Source organism: Phacochoerus africanus, chromosome 15 (assembly GCF_016906955.1).
Source record: "Phacochoerus africanus isolate WHEZ1 chromosome 15, ROS_Pafr_v1, whole genome shotgun sequence".
In the NCBI taxonomy this organism is placed as follows: Eukaryota; Metazoa; Chordata; class Mammalia; order Artiodactyla; family Suidae; genus Phacochoerus; species Phacochoerus africanus.
The window spans coordinates 58,913,721-58,933,276 of NC_062558.1; the positions used below are offsets into that span (position 1 = coordinate 58,913,721).

At 45.0% G+C, this 19,556-nt stretch overlaps 1 protein-coding gene across 3 annotated transcripts in view; it reads left to right on the forward strand.

Annotated features, from left to right (window-relative positions):
- SIPA1L2 (signal induced proliferation associated 1 like 2) overlaps nt 1-19,556 on the forward strand; it is a 232,180-nt gene that overhangs the window by 41,461 nt on the left and 171,163 nt on the right. For all 3 annotated transcript variants that reach the window (XM_047760317.1, XM_047760319.1, XM_047760320.1), the window contains exon 2: nt 12,507-12,549. The gene's annotated coding sequence lies outside the window, so the exon portion shown is untranslated. The remainder of the gene's footprint in view (nt 1-12,506; nt 12,550-19,556) is intronic.

Consider the following 19,556-nt stretch of genomic DNA (forward strand, 5'->3'; position numbering starts at 1 on the left):
CAAATTTGTGTTTCACGGTTACTGTGAAAGTGGTGTGACCTCGTAGGTCCAGTTGATGAGCTTCCAGGAGACCAGCGGATCCCCAGTTTTACCCCTTTGAGGACTAGTGGCTTTAAGATGTATGGGGAAGGGGCTCAATGCAGCAGGAGCTAGACCTGATTTGTACTAGTTGAATATTCCAGAAATGAGATGGATCAAACATCGGACTGGGCAGTGTGGGGGCAGGTGAGATGGGTGAGGGTCACTGGACAGAGGGACTTCCATTGGGGTGGACAGTAGAATTTTTCATTGAATATCTAAATCAGTGCCTGCTATGTTATGCAAGACATACGGACAGTACTTTGAATGATTACTCTGAGAGTAATGGGTTTATAAATTTAGTAGCTTTTTTTTCAATCAAATTGTTAAACATTTTTTTTTCTTTTCTTTCCTTTTTAGGGCTGCACCTGCAGCATATGGAAGTTCCCAGGCTAGGGGTCGAATTGGAGCTGCAGCTGCCAGCTTAGGCACAGCAATGCCAGATCTGAGCACAGCAATGCTCAGATGAGCTTCCAGGAGGCCAGTGGATCTCCAGTTTACCCCTTACAGCAATGCCAGATCCTTAGCCCACTGAGCAAGGCCAGGGATCAAACCTGTGTCCTCATGGATGCTAGTCAGGTTCTTAACCTGCTGAGCCACAATGGGAACTCCTGTCAAAGTATATTTTTTTCTTGTATTTTAAAGGTAACAAAAAAGTTGTGAACTATGGCTGCCCAGCCCCTCCCACCCCAGGTCCTGCTGTGGTCCCATAATCTTCTTTGGTCACCTGGCCTTTATAGGTCTGTTTCCTGTTCCATCGCAGTCCCTGTCGCCAGCTGTGCCGAGCCACTCCAGCAACCCTAACTGCAGCCTTGGTCAATTTTAGCTTAAAAAGCTGACCAGTGGTTTTCCTGATAGGAGTTGTGTGTGTGTGTGTGTGTGTGTGTGTGTCCAGTATAAAGGACAGCATCAAGTGGGTTGTGAAGGCAGTTATGCTCTGTGTGACAAAATGTCATCCACTCCTGTGTCCCCAGTGTTTTAGCTTTATGGCTTGCTGGTTAGGCAGTTGTTTCCTTTGTTTTCTATGTGTGAGGTATCAAAGGTGTGTTCTTCTTAGTGTTTCCAGAAGAGAGAGGTTACCACGCCCAGAATACTTGGTCATGTCTGTTAATGCTTTTCTTTTTTCTTTCTTAAACAAAGTTTATTCTGGTGGTAGTGAGGACTGATTTACCTACTTTTGTGTGTGTGTATGCATTTCTATACACACAAGTGTATGTACATGTATATATAAGTAAGTAAACTTCAGTCATTCAGGATAGCTGGTTACTTGTGAGTTAATGTTTTGCTCCATTTTCTTTTTCTCTTCAGTTTTCTAATTTTGTGTGATGACACGGGACCTCTTCCTGGGAACTTGGAATACTCGGGTCAGAGAAAGTCCTCTGTCATCGTGTGAAATCAGAGCCTGTTGAGATGGGGCTGGTTTCCTTCAGCTGCTCTTCCCTTTAGGAACTCCATCCTGGAGGCATTGCGGAGATCATGTACTTGTCTACATAAAATGAAAATGTCAGATGAACTATTAATCCATGGCTTATTGGACGTCCACTCCTGAAGTGTGTCTCAGTTACAGGGGTTATCTTTGCATCTTCTGTTTTTAAGTATGTCAAGTAAAAATGTACATCTCAGTTGAGTAGGCACGTCATTGTTTCAAATCTGAACAATTTGAAGTAATAGGGCTTCAATGAAATACATCCTTAACCACTTACTAAATATTTGATGCGTATCCGCTGCTACACTTTCCTTTCCTCCCCAAACATGACAACATAGTTATTATGTAACTTTGCTCTGTCAGATTTATTTCTGTGCTAGATGTGGTCAAGCCTATCCCAGACAAATCTATACCAATTCATTTTCTCTCCCTCATTTTCCTTCTGTCTGGTTTTCTCAGCTATCATAGATTTCCGTCTTGCACATTATGCTAGTAATAATTTAAGTGTGATTTAAGGAAGAAATTCATCTCATAATGAGTTTTCTCCCTTTCGTTGTCAGAAAACAAAGACAGCACTACTAGCAAGGTTATCATTTGGGGCTTTTTTTTTTTTCCTTTTATGGACACCGGTAGTCTTTCATTTGATTTTAGATTTCTTAGCTTTAGCTTATTATGGTTGCTAATGGCACCTGTTTTTAAACTAGAGAATGTACTTGAATTTTGCAAATGTGCTTTCTTCTTTCCTTTCTTCATTGATTTCATAACTACTGCTTTATGATAGAGGATCCCCCCCCTCCACCAGCCACCCCAGTCTTAAAATGACATCATAACATCATTACGTTAGACTTTTATTCAACCTGTCCTAAGAATGTAGCATACCACAGGATGGCAAGCAGGCTCCATTCAGTCATGGGTGCTCCAAGGTTGGATCAATACTCAACTCTTAGGATAACAAACCTTAAGGAATGACATCTTTTTCTTCTTCTTCTTCTTTTTTTTTTTTCTTTTTGCCTTTTTAGGGCCTCACCTGTGACATATGTATGGAAGTTCTCAGGATAGGGGTCTTAGTCACAGCAGTGCCAGATCCAAGACATATCTGTGACCTACACCGCAGCTCATGGCAACACCAGATCCTTAACTCACTGAGTGGGACCAGGGATCGAACCCACATCCTCATGGATACTAGTTGGGTTTGGTACTGCTGAGCTGCAATGGGAACTCCTTTTATAGAATGACGTCTTATTCGTAATGTTTTGCAAATGACATCTTCTTATTTGTAAATGTTTTGCTTGTCTCCACACAGGGGATAAAGCAGAACTATCAAATGATGATGAAAGAACCTGTCTCAATTGTACAGGCCATGTCCTATTTATTTTTTTTGCCCCTGGATCGACATGCTTATGGAGACGCCCATGAATTCATCACATCCATGGTTCTGTTAGTAAAATTGTTCCCAGTCCCCACATTAAAATTATGTTATTGTTCTTTAATAATAATAAGAGTATAAGAATTACATTATTAAGAATATAAGAAGTATAATTATATTAATAATAATATAATATTAATAATAATAAGAATTATTTAGATAAGGATTATGTTATTAAGAATATAAGGATTATAATATATTATTATTAACAAGAAGAATATAATAATTATCTTATTAAGAATATAAAATTGTAATTATATTAATAATATAATATTAGTGATAATAAGAATTATATTAGATAAGAATTATATTATTAAGAATATAAGGATTGTAATATATTATTATTAAGAGGAATATAAGAATTAAGAATATAAGGATTATAATTATATTATCATTAATAATAACATAAGAAGAATTATATTATTATTCTTTTTGCACACTGGGTAGAGGAGAGGCTTGTTCACCACATGCAATGTCAGGATTTTTCTGCTGCTCCACCCCTGCCCTGAGCAATCTGGAAAACGAAGCAGTGGGTTTGAGCAAGGGTGGGAGAGCAAGGACCTGGACAGGTCGATGGAGACCTTGCTGTTGACTTGGTTGCTGTGGCTGAAAGTTTGGACCTAGTGGTGCCTGTGGAGTAGTTAAGCTTTTTAGCTTGAATTAGCAGGGGTGCATTTGTTCCCAAGAGCCTTCTCATTTATCTGGTTTGTGGGAAATACTGAAAGAGCCCAGAGTCTCTCCAGCACATCAAGGCCGTCCCCATGCCCATGGTCATGGTAATTGAGTTATTTACTCTTATAATTCAGAGAAACATTAATGTGATACATTTATGGGAAAGGGAGACAGACTTTGGATTAAACGTGCCGTCCTCATCAGGAAATGGAAGGCTGCCAGTTTAGGATTACTCATTTCAATTATTCATTGATGACCTGTTATGCCTAAGGCTTCTGCTCAGTAAAAACTCGCACTTGAATTATATGAGGAGACTGCCTGAAAAAAGTTAGAGCAAAAGCAAAAGCTACAAGTAATGGTCTTTGGGAGGCATAGAGAGCCTGTCTCTGTCTAGGAAGTTTTTCTTCTGCTTTTTGCTTTTTTAGGGCCACACCAGAGGCATATGGAAGTTCCCAGGCTTTGGTTCGAATAGAAGCTGCAGCTGCTGGCTTGCTCCACAGCCCCACCAATACCAGCATCTGCCACCTTCCCTGCAGCTTGTGGCAACACTGGATCCTTAACCCACTGAGTGAGGCCAGGGATGGAACCTACATCTTCATGGATACTAGTCAGGTTTTTAACCTGCTGAGCCACAGAGCGAACTCCTAGGAAGTTTTTCTGTAAAACCTTTTTCCCCTGGAGATGTGTGAGAAAGTTTTGTGAGAGTGCAGGCCTTTGACCAGGGCTGTGAATGTTGTTGTGTATTTGGGGTAATGGGACAGGAGACTTTAGGGCATATTTATTTGGGAAAGGCCATTTTTTCCATGCTGTGACTGGTCAAAGCTGCTTGGGTCCACCTTATGGAATTATCTGAAGGCTATTTTGAGGTTGAAGTTATGCATGATGCAGTTTTGAATAGGTGTGTTTATCTGGGTTGTTAGTGATAAGTGGCAGAAAACCAACTTAAACCATCATAGCAGAAAAAGGAGGGTCCTGCTCAGGTACCTGGCATGTCTGGCAATGTTTTAGACACTGCTCAATCCAGGAGCTCAAACATTGTCCTGGAGGCTCTTTCTGTCTTGTACTTTTTTTTTTTTTTTTTTTGCTTCAAGGAGCACCAGCTTGAGGGGGGGAATCTCAGTTCCCAGGCTAGGGATTGAATCCAGGCTGCAGGGGTTAAAGCACCAAGTCCTAACCACTAGACCACCAGGGAGCTCCCTCTCTGTCTTGTATCCTGACTCCCCTTCTCAGCTTTACAGGGTCTTCACGTTTAGCCCTTTCCGTGTGATCAGCAGGTTGGTGGCCAGCACCTCAACCCCTCCTCCCTAGTTTCCTTGGTGACACCCAACCTTCCCTCTGCCAAGCTCCCCACACTATTCCAGAAAAGATGCAGAGGGCTTGCTTTGGTCCTGCACCCTGCACTCGCTGCTGAGGTGAGGGAGGGCTCTGCCCGGGGCATCCCCAGGGCAGTACCACCTTAGGGCAGGAGTTCCTTCAGAGCCAGAAGGAGGGGTGCTGGGCAGACAGACCCTGAAGCTCCATGGTTTAGGCAGCAGAAGAGGGCAGATGTGGGAAGACTGGGCTGGTAGACCTGGTCAGAAGCAGGGGTGGAGGGGGAGCTTTGTACGCGAACTCTATTTTCTGGAGGTTGAGTTAGAGGTGCTGGCAGTGGGCTGCTGGGGCACAGAGAGATGCATAAGGCTGGCCTGGTCCCCAACCAAGCATTGATGATAGAGTAGGTGTTGGGATAGATAAGCCCACTGAGAAGGGGCGGCTATTAGGCTTTTTGAGGTCGGTGATGCAGTATATTGGTGATTCCCTGAGCTTCAGCATGTCGTGGTGGGAATTCTGTTTGGAAACTAATGTTCTTTCTTTTGACAGACACACACCTCTCTTCCCCTTTCCAGGGGTGTTCCAGTCTCCACCAACAGCCAGCCCTTTCTCCTTTCCTTTTCCTTCCCTTTCTTTTTCTTTCTTTCCCCCTCCCACTAGCCTTCTCTTCTTTTTTCTTTTTTTTGGGGGAGAAAATAGGCATCAGGTGCTTTTGAAGTGCACAGCACTGTGCTCAGTCCTGGCTACGCAGTCGTGAACCAGATCTTGTCCTTCCCTGCTGGATCCTAAGGTCTGGATGCGAAAGCAGAGTATTTAGGACCTGATGGAATTGTCTTTGAGGCATGGGAGGCAGCCAAGCCCTAGATTCTTCCTGGATCACCCTTGGCTGGGCTGGGGGCGGAGAAGAGCCTGCGTGGAATTTGGAGTGTTATGTACCTTGCTAACAGAATTGAGGGGTGAAGGGGCAGAGGTCTCCCACCCCACTCTCCATATCTCTGCTGTGGCCCAGCTTTTCTTCCCCATTTCCCTTCCCCCAGGTACTCTTTGGCCTCCTCTTTGGTGCCCTCAAGGTTCCCTACCAGGGACAGCTTCCTTTGTATTCTGCTGACACTTGGTTCCACCCTCTGTGTGGAAGTTGGCTCCCTCCCTTAGGCAGTATGTTTCACGGATTCTTTTTTTTTTTTCCTTTTTAGGGCCATAGCCACAGCATATGGAAGTTCCCAGGCTAGGGGTTGAATCAGAGCTGCAGCTGCCGGCCTACACTACAGCTCACAGCAACGCTGGATCCCTTAACCCACTGAGCGAAGCCAGGGATCTAACCCAAATCCTCATGGATACTAGTTGGGTTCTCTTCCACTGCACCGTAATGGGAGCTCCAGCTTCAGGAATTCCTAACAGGGAGGGCATTTAGGACAGCGTTTGGGTGCTGTAAGTGCTCAGTGAATATTGTTAAAGGCTGAAGTAACGCCGCAGGGGCTCTGTTTCCAGGTTCTTTCTTACGCCTCACGTCTACCCAACTGAAAAAAACCCCACCGGAGTATATATACAGTGGAGTGGTGTTCAGCCTTAAAGTGGATATCTTGTCACAGGCAACACCGTGACTGGACCCGGAGGGCGTTATTCCAAGTGGAATAAGCCAGATACAGCGGGGCAAGTTGTGCGTGACTCCACTTCCATGCAGCATCTGGAATATTCAGACTCATGGACACGGAGTATGCTGTTGGTTGCCAGGAGGGCAGCTGGGGAGTGACTGTCCAGTGGGTATCAAGTTCCAGTTATGCACGATGAATAAGTTCTCTGGGTCTGCTGGGCAGAGCCATGCCTACAGTTCATAGTATCATACTGTGCACTTACACACTTCTTGGAGGGGGTAGATCTCGCGTGCTGTTCTTACCACAATTAAACAATAGACATCTGACAGCCACCCAAGGGGGAAAAATGCAATATCCGAGTGAGAGCCATGCTTTGTGTTAGGCCAAACCAAATCACAAAGGGAGATGTCTCCAGGGAGAGGGTCCTGAGTCTTGCTGATCTGACCTGATTCACAGGGAAAACCGACCGTTTAGAGTGGGCAGTCATTTGCTCAAGATTGCAAGATACTTCTTTAAAATTTTTCTTATTAAGGTATAGTTGATTTACAAGGTTCTGTCAATTTCTGGGCTACAGCAAAGTGACCCAGTCATACATCATACACACACGCATGTGTGTGTGTGTGTGTGTGTGGACACTTTTTCTCATATTATCTTCCATCGTACTCTATCCCAAGTAATTGGATATAGTGCCTTGTGCTATACAGCAGGACCGCATTGTTTATCCATTCTAAATGGAATAGTTTACATCTGCAATATGTTTTAAAGTTGCCTTGACATCTTGTCCATTGATTTAGACAGCGGCGTAGAAGTTGACTTTCAGATAGACTGGTGACCCCTCTCAGAGACCAGAGGGGCCCTGTTTGTGTGTATGTGTGTGTGACTGTATACAACTGTTTGAGACCGTCAAGCCCGATTACTGGTGCTGGCGAGTGGTCGCCGGTGTTGAATGCTGGGCGTTGACAGGTTCTCTGGTTTCCAAAATGTACTTGCTGGAGGAGGTGACATAATCTGAAGTTCAGGTACAGAAACCTCTGCGATTCAGACGCCTCTCCAGGTATGATTGGCTCTTTGAGTCTGGCACTGGGTGCTATTCCCATGTAAGGTGCTTTTGGGATGGGTGAGGTCTGGGTTTGGGTTCTTGATCTGATGCTGATGGACAGGGTGTGACTGTGACTTGGGAATTTGAGAATGGAGCTCCTTGGGCCTGGAGGCCTGGCCATGGGCAGAGGCAGGACCACCTTGCACATGGCCTGAGGTTGCAGGTGCAGGAACTGAAATGAGTACTTCCGGCTTTGCCTTTCCAAGACATCTCATTGTTTAGAAAGGAATGTTCACTTTTAAGATAAGACCCAAGGACAAAAATTGGCCTTTCTCTAGGGCTGACTTGCTGTCCCTGGGTCCTAGCAGGTCTAACCCTAACAGTTGAGGAAGAAGGGGTGGTTTTGAGCTGGATGGGATGTTTTTATTCTTATCAGTGGAAAGAAGAGATTTGCCTTCACTTTCTCAGAACTCTATGACACTGGGGAGGCAGCTGAAAGACCTGCTGGTTGGGACAAAGGGCCTGACCTCTGTATCTGCAGATCTGGTTTTCAGGCAGAGAGAGCTTCCTGTTGAGGTAGGGGGACCCCTGAGCAGAGCTGGGGGAGGGGGTTAGAGGGCCCATGCCCTTATCCTTGGGGACAGCTCTGATCTGCAGCTTGGGAAGCCTACTCTGCAGAAAACACACTCTCTTTTCTTTTTTTTTTTTCCCTCCAAAGCCCAAACAAGGCAAAAGACAATAGCCAGTTGCCTCATAGAAACCACCTGCTTGATAGGAAATGAAGCAAAACTCTGGAGTCCCCACTGCCACTCGGAGGATCTGTGGTTTCCTTTCCTGTGGGTAAACAAAAGCAGAGGGTTAAAAGAAGGGGCACTGATTGTTGACAGGATGTTTATTGTATCGAAGGAAGGAAAAGTGCCCTTTACAGAGCTGTGTTCATTGTGTGCATTGTGGTGGTGGTGGGGGGGTATTGCCACATCATTTAAGGGGCCTTTGCTGGAGAAGAGAAGTTAACCACAAAACATTTAGACTATTAATCAGTGGGATTCTGGAGTTCCTGTGGTGGAGCAGCAGTAATGAACCTGACTAGTATCCACGAAGACTCAGGTTTAATCCCTGGCCTTGCTCAGTGGGTTAAGGATCCAGCGTTGCCGTGAGCTGTGGTGTAGGTTGCAGACACGGCCCAGATCCTGCGTTGCTGTGGCTGTGGTGTAGGGCGGCAGCTGCAGCTCCGATTAGACCGCTAGCCTGGGAACCTCCATATACTGTGGGTGTGGCCCTAAAAGGACAAAAGACAAAAAAAAAAAAAAAAGACAAATGTGGCTCAGATCCTGCATTGCTGTGGCCGTGGCATAGGCCGGCGGCTGCAGCTCTGATTCAGCCCCTAGCCTGGGAACTTCCCTATGCCACCAGTTTGGCCTTAAAAAGACAAACAAACAAAAAACCAAACAAAAAGAAAAATCGCTAGGATTCAATCAGACTATTTAATAAGTAGGATTTTTAAAGATTTCTTTCGTAAACTAAAGTGGAGGGTTTTATAGGAGATCAGCATAAAAAAAGAGAAAACAGTGAGCCTCTTTAGAGAAAAATAAATCGCTAAAACTTTGAAAAATAATAATACGTAGTGGACTTGGATTTCTTTTTTAATTGTACAAGGTCATGCTTTGTGTGCAAGAAACATTTATCATTTATAGTGTGGTTATGTCTGAAATGTGGGCTGCCCCTGGGTGCTTCTTGGTATGTGGAGTACTGTGCCTGGGTCCTTGGCATATGTGTGGCCGGGTAGGGCCAGCCTCCTCGACCAGCTCCCGGCACAGGAGCCAGTAACTGGGAGGTGGTCAGTGGACACTTGCTGAATGTATTGATCCTTGGGTGGATTTAATAAACTCAGTGAAGACTGAAACCATTACATACCCATTCGTCTATTCTTGTCTGACCACTTAATGTTAGGAAAACTTTTCAATAAATATTTGCACGTGGGGTTGTGTATTGTGTGTGTGTGTGTGTGTGTGTGTGTTAAAATATCTATAACATGCATTTTACCATTTTAACCATTTTTAAGTGTACACTTCAGTCCATTAAGTTACATTCACATTGTTGTGCAGTCGTTATCACCAGCCATCTCTGGAGCATTGTCGTCTTCCCAGACAGAAACTCTACCCATTAAACACCAACTTCCAGGGTTCCTTGGTGGTTCAGTGAGTTAAAGATCCTGCAGTGTCACTGCTGTGGCAGGAACTTCTGCATGTCAGGGTATGGCCAACAAACAAATCTGAAGCAAAAACACTGCTAACTCCCCATTCCCCTCCCCCAGCCCCTGGTGACCACAACCACCCTTCTCCTTTCTTTTTTTGTCTTTTTAGGGCCGTACCCACGACATATGGAAGTTCCCAGGCTAGGGGTTGAATTGGAGCTGCAGCTGCCGGCCTTTGCCATGGCCACAGCAATGCAGGATCCAAGCCACATCTGCAACCTACACCACAGCTCACAGCAACGCCAGATCCTTAAACCAGTGATCGAGGCCAGGGATCGAACCCGCGTCTTCCTGGATACTAGGTCGGGTTCATTAACTTCTGAGCCATGACAGGAACGCACCACCTTTCTACTTTCTATGAATTTGACTCCTCTGGGGACCTCACAGAAGTGGATCATCCAGTATTTGTCCTTTGGTGATTGGCTCATTTCACTTAACGTCATGTCTTCAAGATTCATCCACATCTTAGTATGTGTCCCAAGTCCCTTCCTGTAAGAGGCCGAGTAATACTCTGCCATGTGGATAATCCACAATCTGACAGACACTTGGGTTGGTTTTAACCTTTCAGCTATTGTGAATAATGCTGCTGTGAACAGGGGGTGCACGTGTCTGAGTCCCTGCTTTCAGTTCTTTTGAGTATCTGTCCAGAAGTGGAATTGCTGGGTCACATGGTAATTCTGTTTTTTTGTTTGTTTGTTTTTGTTTGAGGAACTCACCATACCATGCTTTAAATTTTTTTTTTTTTTGGTCCTTTTGTCTTTTCCAGGGCTGCATCTGAGGCATATGGAGGTTCCCAGGCTAAAGGTCTGATCGGAGATGTCGCCACCGACCTACACCACAGCCACGGCAATGCTGGATCCTTTTCCCGCTGAGTGAGGCCAGGGATCGAACCCGAAACCTCATGGCTCCTAATCGGATTCCTTAACCACTGAGCCACGATGGGAACTCCTGGTGCTTAAGTTAAAAAAAAATTTTTTTTTTTTAATTTTATGGCTGCACCTGCAGCATATGAAAGTTCCCAGGTCAGGGATTGAATCAGAGCCATAGCTGTGACATATGCTAAAGCTGCATCAATGCCAGATTCTTTAACCCTCTGTGCCAGGTTGGCAATCAAACCTGAATTTCCACAGCCACCTGAGCTGCTGCAGTTAGATCCTTAACCCACTGCACCACAGCAAGAACTGCACCATGCGCTAGATTTTTGAGCCTAGAATTGGCTGCGTTGGCTTCACAATTATGTCAGTGAGAATGTCTTTCCCCTCCTTTCTCCCAATACATAGTCTTTTTTTTTTTTTTTTTTTTTTTTTTTTTAAGGGCTGCACCCTCGGCAGGCACATGGGAGTTCCCAGGCTAGGGACTAGAATTGAGCTGCAGCTGCTGGCCTACACTGTAGCCACAGCAACACTAGATCCGAGCCTCATATGTGACTTACACCATAGTTCATGGCAAGGCCGGATCCTTAACTCACCGAGGGAGACCAGGAATCGAACCCACATCCTCATGGATGCGAGTCAGGCTTGTTACCGTTGAGCCATAATGGGAACTCCCCCCTGCATATAATCTTAAATTCAGCTACAGTTGAAGGACTAATAAGAGTCCCTCTTCACCTGCTGTTTCAGTGCTTCATAAAAATTGAGACATTGGCAGAGAAGCTGGGTTTCTGACGCCAAGGCCAGTTATAGCTTTCTTGGAAGGGGACCCTATCATTTATCAGGGACACTGTTAGGACTGTGCAGGGACAAGAAGTGTAACTGGGTGGGGAGGGCTTTGTGTCTTTGTGTCAGTGGCATTTCATCCAGGCTCTGCACTCACATCGTTACATCTTGAGTCCATGCATTGTCATGGAAGAGAGGGGTCCCGGCTGCTTCGCCCTGGTTGAGTTTGCAGAAATTCTCATGAGTCCTGTTTCCAAAAATGATGGAGTAAAAGGCCATGTTCTTAGGACCCAGGCTCCCTTGAGTTCACACCCTGCTCTTTGTAATTTGCTGATTCACTTTGGGCAAGTAACCAATCCTTTGACCCCTGGTCTCCACATCCAGGTGTGTGTGTGTGGGGGGGGGGGCCCAGAAAGCCTAGATTTTTCTTTTTTTGAAGATGATACAACTTTGGAAATGATGTATTCAGTAGGGCGCATGGTACATAGTGCTGAGTACATCATACTGGCCATCACTGTTCAAAGCAGATGCAGGGTAGAAGAAGTTAGGCCCAAAAGAGACGTCTGGAGCAGCAGAGCTCAAAATTTTGGTCTTAGACCTCCTTCATCCTTAAAAATTTCTGAGGATCTCAAGGAGCTGTTGCCTCATTAGTTTCTCTCTGCTGATGCTTATAATATTAGAACTCAAATTGAGAAGTTTTAAAATACTGATTACTTCATTTGAAATGGCAGTAAGCCCTGTGCATTTTATCATAAAACCATGTATTATGAAAATCATCCTCTTCCAAAACAAAAGAAATTAGTGAGCAGGATGGCCGTGTTTTATTTTACGTTTTTGCCAATCTCTTAAACATCTAGTATAAGAGGATCAGCTAGAACCCCTTCTTTGTGGTGTGATGTGTTACTGATGCTTGGTATCCTGGTGAAGATGGCTGTGACCCAGGCCCCCTGAGAGAGTCATGGGAAGCCCTGGGGAGTCCTTGGACCAAGCTCTGTAAACTGCTGAGCAGGAGTTTTCTTGGAGCCTGAACTGGGTCTCTTTCTTCTCTTGCAGGGTTTTGCTGTGGCTGTGCCAGCAGGAGCCTGCAGCCCCCTAGGTAAGCCTGCCAGGGAGGCTGGACCTGCAAAGCCCCCTCACCCCCGCCACTGCCTTGATTGGGCTTGTGTGTCCTGTGAGTGGGTTTGTGAAAGGATTGTATCCATTCCGCTTGGCTTATGGGTGTGTGACTCAGAGCGGACAGTGGTGAGCATGGCTTTAAGAAGCCCATTTGGACTTGGAGTTGCCAAGTTGGGGGCTTCGAGAGGAGTCACTGGCAAGTGCCTGAGGGCACCCCTTAGTGTGTTTAAGAGGGTATGGTTTTACAGATTGGGTTGTATCTCTGTACCTGAGTGTCCCTTAGGCAAAAGGGACAGTGTGAGTTTAATGGTGGGTAAAGGGCTGCTGTCCTGGTGGAGGTCTGTGACCTGGCGTGTACAACCTGCATGTAGCAGTTCAGAGGCTGGGGAGAGGGTGGGAGGTGATGGGGGTGGGTCGAGGAGGACCAGGGCTTTCCACAGCAGGCCCAGCTGACTCTGCCTGGGCCAGAGGGTCCCCGAGATGCTGCCCTCAGACGTTGCGTAAAGACAGAGCCCCACCTTTCCTTCCTCATGTGTGCCCACCGATGTGGCATGGTGTTCTCTGGGGGGTTTGTGAAGGAGCCGTGAGAAGCAACTGCCCCCGGCATGTTTGGTCCCTGGCCCTGGATTATCATAAGTGGATTACCATCCTCCTCTCTCAGTCTGTTTGTACACAGACACAGTCACACACACACACACACACACACACACACACACACACACACACAGAGTTTTCATCTATACTGTTTAAGGATGAGTAACGTTATCACAGCCCTTTACCCTCCAAGTACTTCTATTTCCGAAAAATAGAGATATTCACTTAGTTTAAAATAAGTTAAAAATAAGTGCAGTGCTCAACTTCAGATAAATTCATACTAATTCGTTACTTTTACCTAATCTGTTCTTTGTATGTCAGTGTTGTCATCTGATGCAAAGTGTCCCCCTCACACAGGTCCAGTTTAGGGTCAGGTTCTGCATTTAGTTGTCATGCCTCGTGATCACCTGTATTTCTATAAGCCTTTGCCGTTTCTGTATGCTCGTGCATTTTGAAGTCTGTGGTCTGAGAGCCTGCGTTCAAAACTGTTTTTAGGTGGACAGGCATTTAAGTGGTGGCAAAGTATTACTGGAGGAGGGGAGCTATCCATCACATGTGTTCTTATCACAAATGATTAAAATATTTATCATTCCATGAGTCTGTCTGTCTGTCTGTCTATCTACACATTGAATGGGGAGATTGTGAAACCTTTTGCAGGAAAGGGAGGAGTATCAAAAAAACCATAGTAGAGATTCTCCACCTGAAAAGACTGTTCCCTCTTATAAGTGGCTCAGAAGACTTGGCTAAGGTGCTGATGAAAGCACAGGAGCCCAGTGAATCCTGATGGGGGAGTGAGAATAGAGGGAGATACAAAAACAAGCAAACAAATAAACCAAACAAAACAAAACAAAACAGAAGTTCCCCAATGGTGCAGTGGGCTAAGGATCCGGCATTTTCATGGCTGGGGCCACTGCCGTGGTGCTGGTTCGATCCCTGGCCTGGGAACTTTTGCATGCTATAGGCATGGCTGAAAAAAAAAACCAAAACAACCAAAAGAATAGAGGGAAATAATTTACATTTATGCACAGGAAACAGAAGGTATTACCTAGGTTGGTTTTTGTTTTTAATTTAATCTTATTGCAGTATAGTTGATTTACAATGTGGTATTAGTGTTAGGTGTACAGCAAAGTGCGTCTTGGTTGGTTTTAAGGAAAGGCCCTTGTTTTGTACAGCTGGCCTCGTCCCTACTGGTTCCCTGCAGAAGCCAGTGATGAGTTCATTCAGACACTAGCCTCCAGCCCACAGAGGGGGGGCACCCCTCACTGCCTGACCACAGCTCTGAGCATCCTGCATCCCTTTCCTGTGCTCTTCCTACCTGGGGGTAGTGGCTGCTACTTGGAATGAACACTTGCTAGGTTTTCTCTAGTGTGTACAGCAACCAACCTAGAGCGTATGGTCTCCAGGTTGATTTCTTTATGATTAATTTTGATGGGTGATGATATGGGTTTACTATAGAATATACGACCACGTAAACATTTGTGATGTGTGCCCATGATGTAATTTTAAGCATTTGGTCAAAAATTACATGCTTTAAGAGTTCCCATTGTGGCTCAGTGGTAATGAATCTGACTAGTATCCTTGAGGATGAGGGTTTGATCCCTGGCCTCACTCAGTGGGTTAAGGATCTGGTGTTGCAGTGAACTGTGGTGTAGGTTGCAGACTCATCTCAGAACTTGCGTTACTGTGGCTATGGTGTAGGCTGGCAGCTGCAGCTATAATTGGACCCTTGGCCTGGGAATTTCCATATGCTACAGGTGCAGCCCTAAGAAGCAAAAACAAACCAAAACTTTAGTTTTAAGATTTATAGATGTATTCAGTTCAGACAATACAGAAATATGTAAGGTAGAGCATTAATCTGCCCTAAAATCTCACCTGCCAAAGGCAATCACTATTTTTGGCCACACCCATGGCATGTGGAAGTTCCCAGGCCAGGGATCGAACCCATGCCACGGCAGTGACCCGAGCCACTACAGTGACAACACTGGAGCCTTATCCTGCTGAGCCACCAGGGAACTCTGTGCTTATTCTGTTTAATGATGAATTGTTTTTCATTGTTTAGATAGACGATAATTTATTTTACTAATCCCTGTTGAAGGACATCGAGGTGCTTGTAGTATTCGTCTGTCCTTAACAAAATGTTTATATATAGGCTCGTACAACTCTTTCTTTAGGGTAAATTCCTGGACGAAAGCGAACACACTTAAAATTTCTGTGGCGTTGCCAGTTTGCCCTCCAGATAGTTTGTGCTCATGTATGATTCCGCCAGTGATCCATGAGTGAGTCTTCGGCCTCCACCCACAGTGAGCATCTCCACATTTTATTTGTTTCTGATTTTAATGGAAAAACGACAACCTTGCTTTAATATTTATGTTCTTTTTTTAAATGAATGCTGAAGTTAAACACCTTTACATATTTATTGGCTGCTTGTATTTCATTGGCCCACTTATCTTTTGAAGTAGTACATGTACTGATTTTGTAAAAAATGTCTTTATTCTGGATATTAGTTCTTTGTGACATGAATCAAATAGTGTGGTTTTTTTTTTGTTTGTTGTTGGGTTTTTTTTTTTTTTTTTGCCAATTCTTAGTTTTCTTCTCTTCCTTCCCTCCCTCCCTTCCTTCCTTCCATTAATGGTGTGGACCCAGTTAAAAAAATCCTCAATTGAAAAACCCTCTTAGGGTTCTCTTAACATGGGTTATAGTTATACCCCAATTCAAGGCAACCTCACAAATCTGCACAACGTATCTGTTGCTTAAAAAAATATGAACAGAGTTCATTTGCTTTGGTTCTTTTATTTTCTCTTTCGAAAGGCCCTTTATTCTCATATACATTGATATGTAATGAGAATATCTTCATTTATCAGTTCTGTCACAGCATCAGAACTGAGGAGATGCTGTTACTGGCTTGATTCTGACTTGTTGCATGACCCCGTAGAGATGGAGTTGATCATTTCATGTCCTCGTTTTCCCACTGATGTCATTAGGAGTTATTTCACGAACCTTCATCCAGGCTTAGAAGCTTATTCATCAGTGGATTAGAAGATCGTTCTGTGGGATAAGGCAATTATTATCATTAGGGGATTACTAAGGAAAATTTGGGCTGAGCCCTAAGTTCTTAGTCTTCTGAAGATGAATACAATTTTCCAAGAAAGCTGGTACCATAGCGTCGTAGTGGGGTACGTTTCCGCCTTCAGATTTCTGGTAAGGATTTTTAACTCCTTAGTTGTCTTCTTAACCCAAAGCTGCTGTTATGGTGCCTGGGGGACCTTGTTCGTCCTCTCTCTGCCCTCAGTTTCCCCTTCAAGCTTCTTCTTTTCTGGAATGAAAATAAGTATTGTTGGGGTGGTGCTGGGTGGGCTTCCTTGTGATCCTGTCCTTTTTCCTTTTTGGCCTATTTTGTTAAGGCCAGTAGAGTTCTTAGGACTCTCATGGACCTCTGGCCGGGCCATTCTTTATCTTCGTTTACTTAAAATGTTCTCAGCCTGATAAGTTTCTCATGGTCCTGCCCAAGTTTCTGAAGAAACGTCATTGTTTATAAATGAGATCTCTCTCCTAGGGGAACCATTGCTTGTTTACAACAGCCTGGTGCCCTGTGCCATCAGGATCCGGATGTCAGGCGTGTGTTCCAACTGTGAAGGGGCCTGGGTGTTGGGAAGTGCATCAGCCTGTATGTAAAACATTGAAGGGATCTCGCATCTCCTCCTTAAGTTTTTTTTTTTTTTTAATAGCCACCCCAAGGCCTGTGGAGCTCCTTGGCTTGGGATCGGTTCCGAGCCGCAGTTGTGACTTATGCCGAAGCTGCAGTAATGCTCTATCCTTAACCCACTGTGCTGGGCAGGGGATCAAACCTGCGTCCCAGTGTTGCAGAGACTCAGCCAATCCTGTTGTGCCACAGCAGGAACTCCCTTCTTCTTCTTCTTCTTTTTTTTTTTTTTTGTCTTTTTGCTGTTTCTTGGGCCGCTCCTGTGGCATATGGAGGTTCCCAGGCTAGGGGTCAAATCGGAGCTGCAGCCACCGGCCCATGCCAGAGCCACAGCAACGTGGGATCCGAGCCGCGTCTGCAACCTACACCACAGCTCATGGCAATGCCGGATCGTTAACCCACTGAGCAAGGGCAGGGACCGAACCCTCAACCTCATGGTTCCTAGTCAGATTCGTTAACCACCGCGCCACGATGGGAACTCCTTTTTTTTTTTTTCTGCTTGTATTCATGGAAGTTAAAACTGGGTTAACGTTTTTCAGATTATGTTTAAAAACATTTCATGGCATATCACACTATGAGCCAGATTTAGAAAGGTTTAGCCACCTCAGGCCAACAGTCTTAAGATTGGAAGACCTCAAGGGAAGGAGACGGAGGGCTCTCCTGTTCTCTGTGTCCTGGTGGTGATCTGGCTTCAGTAAATGTTTTTTCAGGTAATTTCTGTAAGTGGAGTGCTCTGTTAGGCGCCAAGGGAAACACAATGATTAAAATGCAGCCCTTTCCCTTTGAGGGTTTATAATCTAGCGGGGAAGAGAAAAAGTCCATGCAAGTAGCCCTAATACAAGGTTCAAGTGCTGTAATGATCAAATCCTAGTAAGCTGAGATGACCCTGAATCTCCATGCCCTCCAGGATGCCATAGGCACTTCATATACCCATTTCACTGGTAAATGAATGCATTTGAACATGTGCATTTTGGTGTACTTTATTCATAGCAAAAAAAAGATGTGTAGAAAGAGGTGATTTCTGGGATTTCATATGGCCCCAGAGGTCTGAGAATCTGGTGAGGTCACCAAGGGTTTAGGGCAAGCTGGGCAGATTCCATCACGTAAAGGCACCCTTTCTGCTTGTGTGTTGGGGGCAGTCCTGCTGGTTCCTCCCCACAAGCCTGGGAGAACTCTATTTTCTGCTTCCCCTGAAGCCATCACTTGAACAAAGTAGGATTTGGCCCTAAATTCAATAGGACTAGCACCCTGGTTTCTCGTGGATTGATTCATGCTGTCAGATTTAAAAAACAAAACCTGACCTGTTTTGCACTTGGAATTGTTTTTCCCTTTTTTTTTTTTTTTTGGTCGCCCCACAGCATATGGAGTTCCGGAGTTAGGGGTCAGATCTGACCTGCAGTGGCAACCCATGCACCAGGTGCAGCAACGCTGGATCCTTTAACCCACTGTGTGGGGCTGGGGATCGAACCTGCATTCTGGCTCTGAAGAGACGCCACTGCTGATCTCATTGCATCACAGCAGGAACTCTGGCGTTGTTTCTCTTAATGGGCAAAGTGAAATACATGTGTCTTGATAACTAGGAGTTTCTTTCTTTTAATTCTCTTTTTCCAATTTCTGTGCTTACCATAAGGTTTAAGCTGGTTAAATACCTGACGGTGTGCGCTCTGCTGACTGTAAAGCAAAAGATTTTTCCCCCAAATGTAATCCTGATCAGTCACAATCTGAGCGGATGTGGCAGACACTTAGTCTCCTTTGTGATATATTTGCAGGCCCTGTCTTATGCTCCTAATAATTTTGACCGTACATTACTGTAGCTTTATTTGCTTACTATTTACAAGGTGGTAGGTGGTATTTAGTGCCTCACCCATCTCTGTTAATCTCCCAACAGTGGTTTAAAGTAGGTATTATCATTCCCCTCATAGAAATAAGGGAACTGAGACCAAGGGAGCTTGAAAGGTTTGCTCAAGGTCACAGAAATGGTCTGTCTGGACTCACTGTGGCCGGGCCCCCGGGGCAGGGGTTTCAGGAGCAGCTGAGTCCTCCCTTTAGTCGCATCTGACAGAGCTGTCCAGATGTGAACTTATTTTCTGTGGGCAGATGCAGGAAGAACAAAGAGTTGGTACAACTACATTGATAACACAGCTGTATATTGATCACCCATAAAGATACACTGATACTCTGTAAAACCAAACGGAGCCCTGGCGGCACTTTGAGGATGTGTGCTGCAATGATAAGGTGTGTTCTGACACCCAAATGAATGCTGAGTGGACCACCCATCTGTGAAATTATCAAGCCGCTCAAGACATGCTTGTGCCTAAGGGTTATGGACGCTGGCTCTTTGACAGCTTTGCTGACTCTTTAGTGGCATCTTAGTTGCAATGATAATTCTGCATGATTTCTGAACAGTGAATGTGACCAATATGAAAGTCAGAGTATTAGGGATTATCATTGTGAAATGTTTAAAATGCCCCGCCAGACACTGTGTAAGCCTTCTCCAGTGTTACTGTTATTGTCTGGAAAACACTCACACTTCTATGCTATAAAGAGGCGATCCTGGGAGTTCCTGTTGCGGCTCAGTGGGTTAAGAACCCAACATAGTGTCTCTGAGGATGCAGGTTCCATCCCTGGACTTGCTCAGTGGATTAAGGACCCGGCATTGCCGTGAGCTGCGGTGTAGGTCGAAGACGCGGCTC